Below are 16,706 nucleotides of genomic sequence, written 5' to 3'. Positions count from 1 at the left end.
CTGAATAGCCAGATCTTTTTGTCTTCTAGAAAGAATTATAGCAGAAGATCCTATGGTTTTATATAGAAGCAGTTTTGCATTTGTAGTGAGGGCAAGATGCTAGATCCCTTGTCCCACAGAAAAACACATTGAATACTTTTAAAAAATCTATCAGAGTCTATCCTTAATCCCAAATCTGCTCAGTAGAATTGTTGCTTATTATCATCAGGTAGAAGACGGTGCTCTCTCTGTGTAGAATTCAGTTTATTTTACTCAAGACCTGCTTCCGTTCCCTCCTGGCGGTGTCATGGGAATTTGGTGTTATACTCACACATCTGATGAAAGCCTCCTTTGAGCTTTGTCTCATGTGAGCTCAAGGAGAGACCTGAAACAACACAGTTTTGATGCTAATCACTTCAGTACCAGTTCCTCGTGACTTAACCACCTTATAGTAAAACTTATTGTAATATCATCACACTTTGCATACATCCTATTTTTCTATCTTGTGATGGATTTGGAGCCTGACCAAATTTTGGTTTCAGTTTCTGTACCAAAACCGACCCGAAATGCAACCCCCCCTCACTTCCCCCCTGTGAGCACATACAGATACAACCCTTTTGGGAGTGTTATTTGGGTACCTACACTTAGCATAAAATCTAACAAGAATAGGCCTCTGGTAATACCAGCCTTAGTGAGTGAAGTGTCAGAAGCAAATATATTACCTCTTATCCTTAGATCTAAGCTCACTATGCCCTAAATAATAGAAAGGACTAACTCCACAACCAAGTATTATGAAAATAGAGTGTAGATTTATTTACAATAGTAGCAAAGATAATGTGCAAAAAAAGAAAGAATAAAGGCACAGGAAGACTTACCGTAGAAACAGCTCAGAGTAAGCGCACATAAATCCCTAACTAGTTTCCTAAGTGAAAGAGTCACACCAAGCCCAAAGCACATAAAAAAGTACATAGCACACATACAACCTGATTCAGACTTCTAGCCAGTGACAGCGTGTTCCTCAGGTGTTTAATCGGATTCAGCACAGTCTGAATATCAACACAGCTGCCTCCTGCCTCAGATAAGAGCCCCGTTTTATACAGAAATCTTGGGCTGCAGCTGTGCTAATGATGTACATTCTAGCTTTGAGGGTGACACACACGTATTTTTGTTTACCCCAAATAATGTGACTTCAAGGGACAACTGATCACCTCACTGGCACCACATTGAAGGAGTCACCTTTGCAAGAAGCCAGGGTTTCATAAAAATGTGCAATTTGCCAGCCACAGCGTCTCTCCAGCTGCAAGGGTAATTCCAAGAGTCCTTGGCTGTTCTGGCCACGACGTTGATGCTGATAACCTTGCTTTTCTAGCACATCAGGACTCTTGCCAGCAGTCTTCATCTGTATGCAAGGTTGCAGCTTCAGCATATAATAGGCTTTGCATAGTAAAATGGAATAAACTTGAATCTTAATTTTTGAAGTCAGGTTATTAATGCTGGATAGTGCGTTGTATTATAATCCCATATATCTTTGTTATATAGGAACACATATAGTGCTTGATTTGCTCCTACACCCCTGCTATCAGTCTCCACCCCATGCCTCCTGCCCCTGAAATCACTCTCCACTCCATGCCCCTTCTTCCCGCAATCACTGTCCACCCCCCCACACCCCCCCTTTCTCCCACCACCCACCATCTGAAGGCCCTACCCAGGTCTAGTGGTTCCTTAGGCATGAGCGATCCTCAGTCACTCTTGCCCCCGTGGCCAAAATGGCTTCCAGGCCTTGTGAGACTGCCACTGGAGGTCCTGGTGACCATTTTGAGGTTGAAAACAGCAGAAGCGACTGGAGATTGCTTCTGCTTATGATGTGTCTAATCCCAAGATGGCCACCGGGACCTCTCGCAGCACTCTTGGCAGACATTTTGGCTGTGGAACCAGCGGAGACAAGCGACTGGGGATCGTTCTTGCCCTGAAGACCCACTAGACTTCCAGGAGGTTTAAAGGTAGTCCTGGGGAGGACCTTCGGGTGGGTGGTGGGAGAGAAGGAGGAGGGGTGCTGGGGGGGGGGGGGGCGTTGGGTTCAGTTTCAGCTGAAACTGAACTGCAAATTTTAGTTGCTGGTTCAATTTCAGTCAAAACCATATATATATATTTTTTTTTTTTTTAAGAAGTTGTTTATTGAGAATCTCAACACAAAGAAACACAACAAGCAACAGGTACAAAATATCAGCAAAAGTGAAAATGACATAAGAATGTTACACAGTGTCAAGAAAATCCAACATAACGGTACTCAATGAACTAATTTGCATGATTTAATTTTAACAATGACCCCCCCAATCAATACCCCCTTCCTTGTGTGGATGACCCCATGCAGTGAGACACAATACATCACCACATAAAACATGAGACCCTCAAGTAGTTGAAGCAGTGAAAAAGAGAGTCAAATCAAAACAATTCTTGTATACTACTAATATCCCCTTTCCAGGGTTCAGTACGGTTTATATTCCAAGTGTGAGAAAAGCAGAAACTGTTAGAGTGTATGCATGAGACAAAATAACATTATGGGAAAGTCTAATAGATGATACGAGGAGACAGAAGCCATAATGGATTGTTATGAAACAATCTTTGGAAAGATAGAGGTTTTTAGCCTGTTCCGGAAGCTAAGGCAGCTATTATCTGTTCTGATGGCAATAATCGAGACACCTTCCCATTTGGCAAGGGTCCGCTGCTTCACAGCCAGTAGATGCTCCTTATCACAAATGTATTAGGAGTTATAATTGATTCAGGTCTAACTTTTGAATTACATGTGAAGACCTTGTCTAAAAAATGTTGTTGTTTTTTTCAAGTACGGGAACTAAGAGCAATTCACTCTAAACTCCATTCGGATAGTTTTAGAACATTGGCACAGGCAGTTTTACTTCCATATTTAGCAACTCGCTATTTGGGGGATTTATTAAAAAGTTGCTACAAAGGTTGCAGTTTCTGTAGAACACATCTGCAAGATTGATTTATGGTTTGGGAAAATATGAAAGAGCATCCCCCTTATTAAAGGAATTACATTGGCTTCCTGTGTACCCAAGATTACAATTTAAACTAGCTTGTATGATGTATAAATTGTTACATGGTGACTGCCCTGGTAATTTGATTAATTATTTGGATTTTCCATCATCTTTTTCCTCGGCTAGATTAGAATGTGATTTGAAATTAAATTAGCCATCTTTTAGGGGCATTCAAAAGAAATCCATTTAGAGCTGTCCTTTCTATATCAGGGAGTGAAGCTTTGGAACAGATTGCCTTTGGAAATTTAGAGACTACAACTGTACTATGCTGTTCAAAGAGTGCTAAAGCCATTTTTGTTTGTTGAAAAAGATTTCTTATAGTGATGATAAGGGATGTATTTTAGATTTATATTTTTAGATGTTTCTATTGTAATTCTCCTGAATGATGGAACTCTGGTTTGTAATCTGCTTAGAATCTGCTCTGAACTTAACGGAATATATGAACAATGTAGTATCATATAGTACATAAGAACATACTGGGACAGACCAAAGGTTCATGAAGCCCAATATCCTGTTTCCAACAGTGGCCAATCCAGGTTACAAATACCTGGCAAGATTCCAAAACAGTAAAAAAAAAGATTTTATGCTGCTTATCCTCACCAATCTTTTAAATTTCTTTGAGGGGGTGCACAAACGTGGATAAAGGTGAGCCAGTCAATATTGTGTATCTGTATTTTCAAAAGGCGTTTGACAAAGTACCTCATGAAAGACTCCAGAGGAAATTGGAGAGTCATGGGATAGGAGGTAGTGTCCTATTGTGGATTAAAAACAGGTTCAAAGATAGAAAACAGAGAGTTGGGTTAAATGGTCAGTATTCTCAATGGAGAAGGGTTGCCGCAAGGGTCTGTGCTAGGACCGCTGCTTTTTAACATATTTATAAATGAACTAGAGATGGGAGTAACTAGTGAGGTATTTAAATTTGCTGACATTGATGGGTTAAATCTGCAGAAATGTATTATGTGTATTGGGCGTCAAAGGGAGGGAAATTGTTGAAGTACACTTAGACAGGGGAGTTGGGTAGGAGGGGAGAAGATGTTAAAATTTTGATGGTGTACCCATTGTCTTATCATTACCCAGTTTATTTTGTTTATGACGGCTTGTATATTGAGAATGTTGACTGTTAATCTTGTGGTACCATCAATAAAATTGTTGAAACATAAATTTGCTGACAACACAAAGTTATTCAAAGTTGTTAAATCACAAGAGGATTGTGAAAAATTACAAGAGGACCTTACGAGACTGGGAGACTGGGCATTTAAATGGCAGATGACATTTAATATGAGCAAGTGCAAAGTGATGCACGTGGGAAAGAGGAACCCGAATTATACCTATGTAATGCAAGGTTCCACGTTAGGAGTCACCGACCAGAAAAGGAATCTAGGCATCATTGTTGATGATACATTGAAACCCTCTCCTCGGTGTGCGGTGGCGGCTAAGAAATTCAAATAGAATGTTAGGTGGTATTAGGAAAGGAATGGAAAATAAAAATGAGGACGTTATAATGCCTTTGTATCGCTCCATAGTGCAATCGCACCTTGAGTATTGTGTTTAGTTCTGGTCACCGCATCTCAAAAATGATATAGTGGAATTAGAAAAGATATAGAGAAGGGCGGCGAAAATGATAAAGGGAATGGGATGACTTCTCTATGAGGAGATACTAAAGCAGCTAGGGCTGTTCAGCTTGGAGAAGAGATGGCTGAAGGGGAGATATGATAGAGGCCTATAAAATAATGAGTGGAGTGAAATGGCTAGACGTGAATAGCTTGTTTGCTCTTTCCAAAAATACTAGGACTAGGGGGCACGCAATGAAGCTACAAAGTAGTAAATTTATATTTCAACATTTTATTATAATTAAAGCATAGAAGTACAATATAAACTTCATAACGGATAGGTGTACAATTTTTAAAAACAACGAGTATTCTGCTGTAGTACAGAGTGAACAGCTAACATCCCCAAGAAAATGTAAAGTCCCGTACCTAATTACCTACCTTACTCCCCATTCCCCTCCCCCTCAACCTCCCCCCCTCTACTTCCTCTTGGTCCCTCCTCCCCCCTCGATTAACTCATGTCTGAGACAACAAAGTATTATGAATAAACATTGCACAATTATAAGGTATTAACAACCAGACTTCGGCCTTTCTGTGTCATTTTTTCTAGGTAGCATCCCCATATTTTAAGAAACCGTAATTTCCTTTTGCAGTATCCTTTTGCCTCTTTTGCCTCCCACACCAGCAATTGGTGTACCCGGTTACGCCAATGCCAATAAGATGGCGAATTGGCCACAGTCCAATATTGCATAATACATTTCTTTGCCACCAGACATAATTTTCGATACAATAATGTTTTGTCAGCATTGAGTCTTAATGGTGGTTCTTGCAGATCTAGTACCAACTGCAGTGGATTCATGTCTATTCTACTACACAACACACAAGACAGGTAAGTAACTATTTGTCTCCAATAGCTCTGTATTACTACACATCCCCACACTGCATGATACAAAGAATTATCATATATATTACATTTCAAGCAGAGCGATGTCTCAATGCCCCCTGATTTATATAATTGAACTTGGGTAAAGTAAGCTCTATGGAGCATCCTGTACGCGCATTCCCTATAATCTGCTCCCCCTATTATTCTTGGTATATCTTTTATCTGCGCTGTAATATCCCAAGATTCCAAATTGCGGCTCACATCCTTTTTTCATTTCTGTCTAATCTGGGTCATCTCCTTCCCTGGAGCCAACCCCCACAGCTTCTGATGTATCTGGGATATGGATGGAGCAGTTTCAGAAATCTCGTCAAAGAATTTTTTGATTTTGTTACCCAATTTACAATGCAATGCTTCTTTATCTAATGTTTGTATGTAGTGTCTAAGTTGGCAATGCGCGTACGTGTCACCCCATCCCTGCTCCCCATGAACCAATAATTGCGGCAGCGGCAGTATATCCCCATTCTTTCCCGGTACATCTGCTAAACAAGTCACTCCTAGCTGTGCCCACCTATCAAAAGTTTTATTTTCCAGCCCGAGCACAAAGGCCGGATTTCCCTTGATGTTTATGTATTCAGTTACACTCGGATCTCCACCCAGTAATTCCCCTAAGAATCTCCACGCTGCTCTGAGTGATAGAATCAGAACATTGTGTCTAAATCTATGTGGGATCTCCTTTTTCTGTAAATGTGCTAATGTTATCCCATGATATGGACTGTACAGCGCTTCTGCCATCTCTAGAGGTGTATGTTCCTGGGATTGGAATAGCCAATCTCGCGTCTGGCGTAGGAGGCATGCCATATTGTAAAATTTAATATTGGGTATTCCCAAGCCCCCTTGTCTCCATCCACCCAACATATATTTCAACATATATCCTAGCTCGTTTTTTTGCCCAACAAAATCTGGACACCAATCGATACAAGCGTTTGATATCTTTCTGCAGTAACACTATGGGCAGGATCTGTAATGTATAAAGCCATCTCGGCAATATCACCATTTTAATAAGACCTATCCTTCCCGCTAAGGACAGTGTTAAGGTGCCCCATGAGTCTAACTGCTGAGTTGTCTGTTCCAGTAGTCTTGTAACATTTAAAAGTATAGAGCTCCCTCGGTCTAGACGGTAACATAATCCCCAAGTATGTAAAAAAATTACTCGCCAGTTTCAAAGGAAGCAAAGTAGTAAATTTAAAACAAATCAGAGAAAATACTTCTTCACTCGGCGTGAAATTCATTGCCAAAGAATGTAGTAAAAGCAGTTAATTTAGCAGGGTTTAAAAAAAAGGTTTGGATGGCTTCCTAAAGGAAAAGTCCTTAGACCATTATTAAAATGGACATGAGGAAAATCCACTGCTTATTTCTGGGATAAGCAGCATAAAATGTACTGTTTTGGGATCTTGCCAGGTACTTGTGACCTGGATTGGCCAATGTTGGAAACAGGATGCTGGACTTGATGGACCTTCGGTCTGTCCCAGTATGGCAATACTTATGTTACATACTTATCCTAGAAATAAGCAGTGGATTCAACCCCAAGTCCATCTTAATAATGGCTTATGGACTTTTCTTTTAGGAAGCTAGCCAAACTTTTTTTTAAACCCTGCTAAGCTGCTTTTACCACATTCTCTGTCAACAGATTCCAGAGTTTAATTAAACACTGAGTGAAGAAATATCTAGAGGGTTATGTCAAGTCAAGGCTGATAATGTCAAAGTCATGGCTATGTCGGTAGCCCACTTTAGACCAGCCTCCATAGAGGAGATTTGCAAAGCTGCATTGTGGTCATCTGTCCACACATTCACATTTCATTACTGCCTTGAGCAGGATACCCGACATGACAGCCAATTCAGGCAGGCAGTTCTGCAGAATTTTTTGGTGTCTAGAATCCAACTCCACACCCCTGGTCCCAGTTTTTTTATGTTCCAGGCTGTTCCTCCTCAACTAATACGCAAATTGTTTCAGGTTGATAAAGTACAGGCCTCAACGTTTCGAATCTCTATTGTCCTAGCATTGATGTTTTCAGTGAGCCTGGTAGCTAGGATTCAATTGTCCTCAGAGAAAGCAAAATTACTGACATGTAGCAGGTATTCTCTGAGGACAGCAGGTTTTTAGTATTGTCACATACCCTCCCAATTCCCCTTGGAGCTGAATTCTGTAGCTTTTTACAATGACGGTGCTGAGCTCGTGCGTCAGGTGGGAAGGTACTAGCACATACATGGTGCGACACTTCTAGAATTTTCTACAACTCACTAGTCAGCACACTTGGCTACATTGGATGTTGTCACCTACATGTGAGAATACTTGACTTGCTGTCCTCAGAGAACACCTGCTACAGGTGAGTAACTTTGCTTTACTGTTTTACTACCTTTCTCCTTGGGAAATGTGGATCATGAATTCAATCTTTCTCAATGTCTATCATTAATTGAATCACGGGCTCTCTCATATTAATTTTGAATAAAGAAAAAGTGAAATTTTTGTGGGTGGGTCTGTTATCCATCTTAAGAATAGTTGTGTTATACATATTGGTAAAGAATGCCTTTTCGTTACTTAAGAAATTAAGGGTTATCCGTAAATATATTGACTTAGCTGTACTTTGACTACTGGTTCAATCTTTAGTACTCTCACAACTTGATTACTGTAATTGTATTTAAATTTGCTGCTCAAAGGTTCTGAAAGCTAAATTGCAAAGGGTGCAGAATGTTGCTGCGAATGTAATTTTTGCTGTTGGTAAATTTGAACCTATCGCTTCTGTCTTGCTGAATTTACACTGGTTGCCTGTAGAGGCCAGATTACAGTTTAAGGCAGTGATGGGCAACCTTTTGAGCTTGGTGTGTCAAAATTCGCCAAAAAACCGAGCATAACTCGGGTGGTGTGTCACTTCGAGAAAAAAACCATAATTTCGCGATATTTATAGTTTAAATAACAAAAATGTATAATTGTAATATATAACTGTATTTAATAAACCAAAACCTAATTATTTAACTTACCTGCTTAGTGACTTCTTTGTTCATCTGTCAGTCGGTTTCTTTTGTTGGTCTTGATATTATTTAACTTGTGTGGGGTGCTGTGAACTAAGATAAGTGAGGGGGAGGGGGAATTCTTTAACTAATCTGCCTATTAGTGACTTTTTTGTTGCTGAATTTCATTGGCTAAATCTTCAATTGAAGGTTGGTATTTTGTACACTTCAAGCACAAGCAAACGCTACTAACTTCATCTTTCAATCTGTTTCTTTTGTTGGTTTTGATATTATTTAACGCTGAGAATAAGGTTTCACAAAAGTACGTAGAGGGAAAAATTGTGAGTAAAGCCATTGCTATATTTTTAAGGGTGCTAAAAGTGTCTGGTAATCGGATCCAGGCACTCCAAATTTCCTGGTAACTCAGATATTCTCTTAATAATTGCATCTTTATTCTGCATATCGTGAAATAGAACTGGTGCACATCTTAGGAGAGTTTCTTTAATAAATTCTCCCTCACTGAGTGCTTTTCCATGCTGAGCTATGGAGTGAGCAATGCTCAAACTTGCAGATGTTAAATTTGTAGAACCTTTTACAAATGTAAGGATAGAATTAGATTGGCTCTTATAAAAGTGTAGCTGCCTGGAAATGTATTCCTTCCTTTCATCCTCACTTTTTTTCAAGAGCTGGGAATGATTAGTTTCAAAATGTCTATTTATATTCCACGTTCTGCTTACTACCGTTTCAGTACATAGAACGCAAAATGATCTGCCATTTTTTTCTATAATGCCATACATCTCGGTCCATGTCTCTTGAAAGGGTCGGCTACTGCTACTACCACTTCCTTTACTTAACCTTGGTTTTTTATTTTTTGGGTTCTCCATCAGGGGGGCAGTGACAGAAGATAGAATTATAGATAGCCTGTTAGCCCTGCAGGCAATTAGGGGTTAACTAGCCTAACTGACCACCTTATGTAAATTAAGATGGCTGCCGCTATTTCTAATGGCGGGAAACGGCACCCATAGCACATGCCCTCGCCTCTCCCAGCCTCTCCCTCACCTATCTCAGTAATGATGGTCAGTTAGAAATCTACGACACCCCAGAACAGTAGATTGGATGATGGTTGCTGTGGTTATGTGGTTGCTGGTAATGGCGATCACAGGGCCCCCAGAGATGCGTCCCCCACGGCATTCCGCTGCTCTCTGCTCCACCGGCCGGAAGTGAGGTCAAAGATCCCCTAACGGCCGTGCAGGAGCCGGGGCAGAGGGAGCAGCAGGGAGGGAACAAGCGGAGGACTCGGAGGGAGCCAATAGGAGCGCACACGGCACCCCCCCAGCAGGTAAACATGCACCGGGGGGGGGGTGGTGATTTCGCCGGGGGGGGGGGGGGAGATCGCGCTGCACCCGGGGGGGGGGGGCGCATCGGCGATCCGCCCCAGGTGTCAGCAAGGAACGCCGCTGCTTCTCTGTATGCGGCCACATGCGGCCGTGTGTCACCGAAAATGGTTACGCGTGTCATAGGTTCGCCATCAGGGGTTTAAGGTATTGTGTTGGTTTTTAAGGCTTTCCATGTGAGATCCTTATGTATCTGATTGATCAAATTAAAGTACTGTGACCATTTAAGGCCTCTCTGTCATATCAGGCGGCATCATATTGGAATCTTTTACCTCTGTCCTTTAGACAAACAGCCAGCTATTGTCAATGTGGAAAGTTGCTGAAGATGTTTTTGTTTAAAAAGTTCTTTGCAAGTCTAAATCAATGATCCTCTTTCATTGATTTAAGTGGGCTTGTTTGGAGGTTTTATTAATCACTAGTAAAAAGGCCCGTTTCTGTAGGAAATGAAACGGGCGCTAGCAAGATTGTCCCCCCCCCCTCCTCCTTTGCTGTCTTCCTCTGTCCCCTCCGAGTCCTACGCCACCCTCTCTCCCCTCCGAGTTCCACGGCCCCCTTTCTTGTTGTGCGATTTGCAGGCCGTCCTTCCTCCCCTCTCCCACTGCTCTGCAACTCACCAGTTTGTGCATAAGTATCCAGGTGTTCTCCAGGGCCTTGTGGTCGGCCGCCGCCTGGTTGTGGTGGCCCACCGCCTTCAGGTTGTGTTGTGGCTTGTTGTCATTAGTGAAGTGTTTTTCTGTGTGTGATAGATATTGTGTTTTTGTTGTCAGAATGTTGTTTGAGGGGTGGGAAAAGGAGGGGTGGGCGTGGTAGGCTAGTTGGGAGGGTGTGATGGTGTGTGTGAGTGAGAATGTTAGGGGGAGGGGGGTGGGGGATGGTGAACTGTGAGGGAGTGATGAGGGAGTTTTGAAGGGGGGGTCTGCGTTGCTGTGGTGATGGGTTGAAAGTGAGGGATCCTTCAGGTTGTGTTTTTGGTGGCTACCAGTAGGTTTTTTGTTTTGTGTGTGTTAGAGAGAGTGTGTGTGTGAATGTTTGTGGGGGGGGGGGGGGGGGGGTACTGTGAGGAAGTGGCTGTGGGCTTGGAGGGGGGGTGGGTGCAAATGAAACACCTTCACAGTTGTTACAGATGAAGCAATAATAAAGAACGACAACCTGGATGCAGGAGCTCATATGTTTGGTTGCTTTATTTTGAGTGTATAGCAATGACGGCTGCGCGGGACAGTGGAAATAGAGATCAAGCAAATTGGCTTCCTTGCTTACAGGGAACTAAATAGGCTCACCTGTTGTTTGTGGTGGGAGGAGCTGTGAACGTTGTCGGTTGGACTCGGAGGGAGCGGGGTGGGATGTGCTGCGACGGTGGGGGCTTGGAGGGGGTTCAGGGGCTTGGAGGGGGGTCAGTGTTGCTTGGGGGGGGTGGGGTCGGGCCCTCACAGCGCCTTTCACCTCCGTGTGAAGGCGCTGCAGCAGAGGCAACAGATGATTGTTTCCCTTCGGGCCTCCCTCCTTCCCTCCCTGTCCCGCCGTTGTCTGAGTAAATTCTGTGAGGGCGGGACACAGGGAGGGAAGGAGGTAGGGCCGAAGGGAAACGATCATCTGTTGCCTGCTGCAGCGCCTTCACTCGGAGGTGAGAGGCGCTGTGAGGGGCAGATGGAGAGAGGCGATTGAAGGCCTGAGCGACGGCGACCGTGAGATCAGATGGACGGGGGGACCGTTTGCGTGTCATGCGAGACGCATCGTTCGCCCGCCCTCAACGTCATCACATTGTGGCGCGAGGGCGGGGCACACAGTCTGTGGCAAACCGGATATCTCGCCCCCTTCAAGTTTCCGGTGAGGCTTCATTAGAACGTTGGGGTTGCCTTTTATATAGAGAGATTGTAAATCTCAGGAGAATGCTCTGGATTGCTTTTTGTTACCCGCATTGAACTTTGTGTTTTTTGCAGGCTATAAAATTGTAATATAATGAAGGGTGCAGTGTTTCAAGGAGGCAACACTTGAACTGGGATCCGGATCCCATAGAAGAGTATTCCAGTTTCTCTGGGGATGAGCTGGACTTGGTGGAAGCTCTCCTGGAGTCCAGGGAAGCACCTGTTTTGCGGACATCAATGTACAAACGTTGCAGTGTTGTAAACAGTCAACATACTTACCCAAAAGCCAGCCTTCACCATATGTTCCATTGGACAAATTGCGGCCTATGTCTGAGTGGGACAGTATATAAGAGTCATGGCAGCTCCCCGGGAACCTCACAACTGCGTCCAAGATCCTCAGCTTGGCGTCACAAATTGCCTGAACGTTCATGGAGTAGGCCGCCTTCCTGTTGCGGTACACAGATTCTGTTCTTGATGGCGGGAACAATGGGACATGGGTGCAATCAGTGGCCCCCAAAACATTGGGAAAGCCAGCTATACTGAAGAATTGCACTTTTAATTCCTGCAATTCTACCTCACTCCGTGGGAAACGGATATAGTCCCTAAACCGTGCAGTTAAGGCATTCAAAACCACATTCAGATGCTTTGAAAATGTTGATTGCTCCACACCACAGCAAGCCCTGACCACGTGCTGTAAAGAACCCGTTGCAAGGAACTGCAATGTGCACAGTAGTTTAACAAGTCCAGGGACAGCATGTGATCGCGCAGTGCGGGAATCTATTTCCCCTCTTATCTTCTCATAAAGTTCAAAAATAACCTCTCTATTCAAATGGTACATATTGACAATCTCCGTATCAGACATTTCGTCCCAACGACACCCTTGTGCGGTATACACGCCGACGGTACACAAGCTGCCGAGGTAGCGGCCTGAAGACATGCTCGCGGTCAACCCCATCCCTCACTGGTGGGTCTCCATGCTGCACTACTGCACGCGTTTCTGCAAGAATGCGATAGCAGGCAAGCACTACCGATATACCACCATCACACATCTCAAAAAAGAAAATATAACAAAAGCAGTAGAAACAAATTCCTCACCTACACATAACAATGCGTGCTCTGATGTTTACACCTTGCACTTCCGGCCCATAAGGAGGAAGGGAGAGGGGGGGTTCTAATGGGACCTGCCTCACAAGAACGCCAGCTAGGACCTGGCGTTATTCTGCAGCTCTGTTTCGCAGCATAGCGCCGTTCGACAACTCTGTTCATGAGGCGCTAGTCTTTGATCATCCGGGAGGAATAGAAAAGGACCTCATTTACATGAGATTGATTACATTTAAATGTCATGTGCGCTGGTGCCTGGCGCACTTGCAGTTTACGGCGGTAATCACGTTGATCATCCCACGTTGTTAAAAGCGTGAGCAAAAACGGCGATAATGGGCTTGCACATAAGTGTTGACTTTTGATCATGAGGGCCTCAGTTTGGTTCCTGAATGGAGGAGCTGTCTCCTGGGGAGAGCCCTTCGGTAGTCAGGATTTTGAGCTGTATGAGCTCAGCTTGCAAGTTTTGACTGTGTTTTGTTTGACAATATATGGCAGCACAGCTTAGTGCGGGATTCGTTAGTTTGAAAATCATACACGTACAATTGTCTTTTTCAGGACAACAAGTATTTCCTTACAGTGGATAACTGATATCCTTGAAAACTGATAGCATCTATCTGTCTGGACTGGGTTTGGAGGGGATGCTAAGGAAGGAGAAATTAGGCCTTACCTGCTAATTTACTTTTCTTCAGTCCCTCCGGACTGGTCCAGGACCCACCCACCCTGTATGTGTATATATCAGAAGAACTGGCTGACTGTCAGTTTGCACTGTAAGTTTTTAGTTGGCTAACTTGCCAGAAACAAATTACACAAAGTTTTATATGCTGAGGATCTGACTGTGTACTCCACCAGGCTGCCTTTGTTGGTAGGAGTGCTGTGTGGAGCCAGAGCTTGGGGAGGGGCAGTTGGGGTTTCTACCTCTGCTTTGTTAAGAAAATACTGGCTCTCTGGGATCAACATAGGCTAAATATAGGATCTTTGAGGTCTGAAGTTCTCAGTCTTCACTTGCTGGTAAGTATGCATAACCCATCTGTCTGGCCCAGTCTGGAGGGTCTAAAGGAAAGTAGATTAGCAGGTAAGGCCTAATCTCTCCAGTCACATTCTCCATTTATTTCATTAAAATCTTGAAAGATTGGATATGTATGAACAGGAAAACTTCTCCATGCCCATTAGGTTATCTGTAAGAATCAGTGTATGCTGAGACTATACAGCTCAAGAACTGAAGGAGGAATGGGTTCTGTAGAAATAGATTATACATATAGAAGTCAATATTCAGTTGGCAGTGGTCAGCATTTTTGTGGCTGCCTCTGGCAGTATCCCCAAATATTCAATACTGGGCCATGTCTGGGCATAGTTATTGAATATCCAGCTAAATAATCAGATAACAGTTATCTGGTTCAGTGCAATATTTAAAACTTAACTGGATAAAGATAGGACTGTGTTTTATGCGGTCCTATTTATCTGATTAACTCAGTGCTTTTTTTTGTGCCGGTACGCACCGGTACGGCGTACCGGCACCTTTTTTTCCTAGGTTCACCAGCCTGCCCTTAGCTCCCCAGCCCTGCTTTCTATTTCTGCTACCCGCGACGCCTCTTTTAATCCCCCGTCGAGTTCCAGCGCCTCAGCCCCACCTGCCCGCCCTTAGCTTCCCGACAGCCCCACCCCTGCGACGCGTTTAAATCTTTTATTTTTTTTTACGTGAAGTCACAGCGCCGGCGTTAGTGAGAAGACCAGGCTCGCCTCCTCCTGCCTTCCCTTCGTTCCCTCTCAGTGTCCCGCCCTCGCGGAAACAGGAAACTACATCTCAGGGAGGCGGGACACTGAGAGGAAATGAAGGGAAGGCAGGAGGAGGTGAGCCTGGTCTTCTCACTAACGCTGGCGCTGCAACTTCACGTTAAAAAAATAAATAAAAGATTTAAACGCGGCGCAGGGGGGCTGTCGGGAAGCTAAGGGCGGGCAGGTGGGGCTGGGGCGCTGGAACTCGACGGGAGCTTAAAAAGGGGGGCAGTTGGAGGCCTGGGGCGAGTTACTGGACAAGGAGGGGAGGATAGGGGGCAAAGGAGAATCACTGGACATGGCGGAGAGGGGAGGGGAGGCCATGGGAGAGAGGAGAAATCGCTGGACATAGATGGGAGGGGAGGGCAGAGGAGAATCACTGGACAGGGAGGGGAGGGCAATGGAGAATCGCTGGACATGGAGGGCAAGGGAGAGAGGAGAATTGCTGGACATGGATGGGAGGGGAGGGCAGAGGAAAAAAGAGAGGAGAAATCGCTAGACATAGATGGGAGGGGAGGGCAGATGAGAATCACTGGACATGGAGGGCAGGGGAGAGAGGAGAATCGCTGGACACAGATGGGAGGGCAGAGAAGAATCTGGACATGGATGGGAAGAGAGGGCAGGGGAGAGAGCAGAGTTTCTGGACATAGATGGATGGAGGAAAGGGCAGGAGAAATGCTGGACATGGATGGAGTGAAGGGAAGACAGGAAGGAGATGCACATAGATGGAGGGGAGAGAGGAGAAATGCTGGACATGGATGGAGTGGAGGGCAGGGAAGAGAGCAGAAATGTTGGAGGGAAGGAAAGAGATGCACACGGTTGGAGGGGAAGGGAGAGAGGAGAAATACTGGACATGGATGGAAGGAAGGGAAGACAGAGGACGTAGATGCACATGAATGGAGTGGAGGGGGAGTGGAGAAATGCTGGACATGGATGGAGGGGAGGAGAGAGAGTTGAAATGCTGGACATAGATGGAGGGGAGGGAAGAGAGAAGAAGTGAGATGAACATGGATGGAGGTGAGGAGAGAGAAGAAATGCTGAACATGGATGGAGGGGGAGAGGAAAAATGCTGGACGTGATGGAGAGAGGAAGGAGATGCATACTGACAAGGTGAAAGAAAGGGAAAAGAGGAGAAAATCTGCACATGGATGATATGCAAAAGCTGGATCCACTCTATGCCTCCTCCAGTCAAGTCTGCAGAGGACCCAGCTTTTCTTGCCCTATTGATGTAGGGCAAGAAATGAAGGAGGAAAGTAAAGAAATAAATGGAAAGGAAGCCCTGGAAACGGAATTAAGGGATCAGATAAAGAGCCTTCGAATCAGAGACTGGGACCAACATGTTCAGAAAAACAGTCACCAGACAACAAAGGTAGAACAAATCATTTTATTTTCATTTTAGTGTTTGGAATATGTCCAATTTGAGAATTTACATCTGCTGTCTTATTTTGCCCTGGGTATACTAGAGCTGTAACAGCTTATAGAAATTATTTATAGTGAAAAAAAAAGCACAAGTTATTTTTTGCTCCTATACTGGTATAGTATTTTTAAAACTGCTTATATGCACGAAAGGAAGTGGAAGAGAAACCAACTTCAAGAGACCAAACAAAATACCAGGATAAGATGCTCTAAAACACAAACTTTATTCTGACCCTACATGGGCCGTGTTTCGGCTTTTACAAACGCCTTCCTCAGGGGTCGATCAGTGAGTGCACAGTCGTATACTGATTGACAGTGGAGCACATAAATGGGTATCTCACGCAAGCTAACCAACAGGTTTGAGTTAAACAATGGCACCTAACTTAGCCCAAAAGTCCAAAGTTACACATACCAGCAGGATTCAAAGATAAACTTAGCCTACCTTAGAGAAGCTTCTGCAGCTTACACTTCTGTTGGAGGAGTGGAGGACTTCTAAACTCAGGGCCTCCCTGTTCTGTCTTCTGAGCCTCGCCCTCATGATTCAGCAAGCTACTTAAGCTATTCCCTGCCTTAAGGTAGCTCAGTTCCAGCCTCAGTGACGGAGTATCCTTAAGGAAACTCTGCCTTGTACCACCCACTCCCTCACAGTAGGCCTACAGCCCAACGACAGTAGCTCTAAGGGGCAGATA

At 44.2% G+C, this 16,706-nt stretch overlaps 1 protein-coding gene and 1 long non-coding RNA gene across 4 annotated transcripts in view; both read left to right on the top strand.

Annotated features, from left to right (window-relative positions):
* Window positions 1-16,706, top strand: part of MROH1 (maestro heat like repeat family member 1) — a 491,156-nt gene that overhangs the window by 341,861 nt on the left and 132,589 nt on the right. The window lies entirely within an intron of this gene.
* On the top strand, window positions 710-15,392 carry LOC115481555. Its single transcript, XR_003943975.1, has 4 exons — window positions 710-783; window positions 7,381-7,389; window positions 13,999-14,005; window positions 15,381-15,392. It is a non-coding gene; the product is annotated as an uncharacterized LOC115481555 (long non-coding RNA).

The sequence above is a fragment of the Microcaecilia unicolor genome, chromosome 1 (genome assembly GCF_901765095.1).
Source record: "Microcaecilia unicolor chromosome 1, aMicUni1.1, whole genome shotgun sequence".
NCBI classification, from domain to species: Eukaryota; Metazoa; Chordata; class Amphibia; order Gymnophiona; family Siphonopidae; genus Microcaecilia; species Microcaecilia unicolor.
Note: the sequence above shows the minus strand (reverse complement) of the source record. Positions and strands in the feature narration are given on the sequence as shown.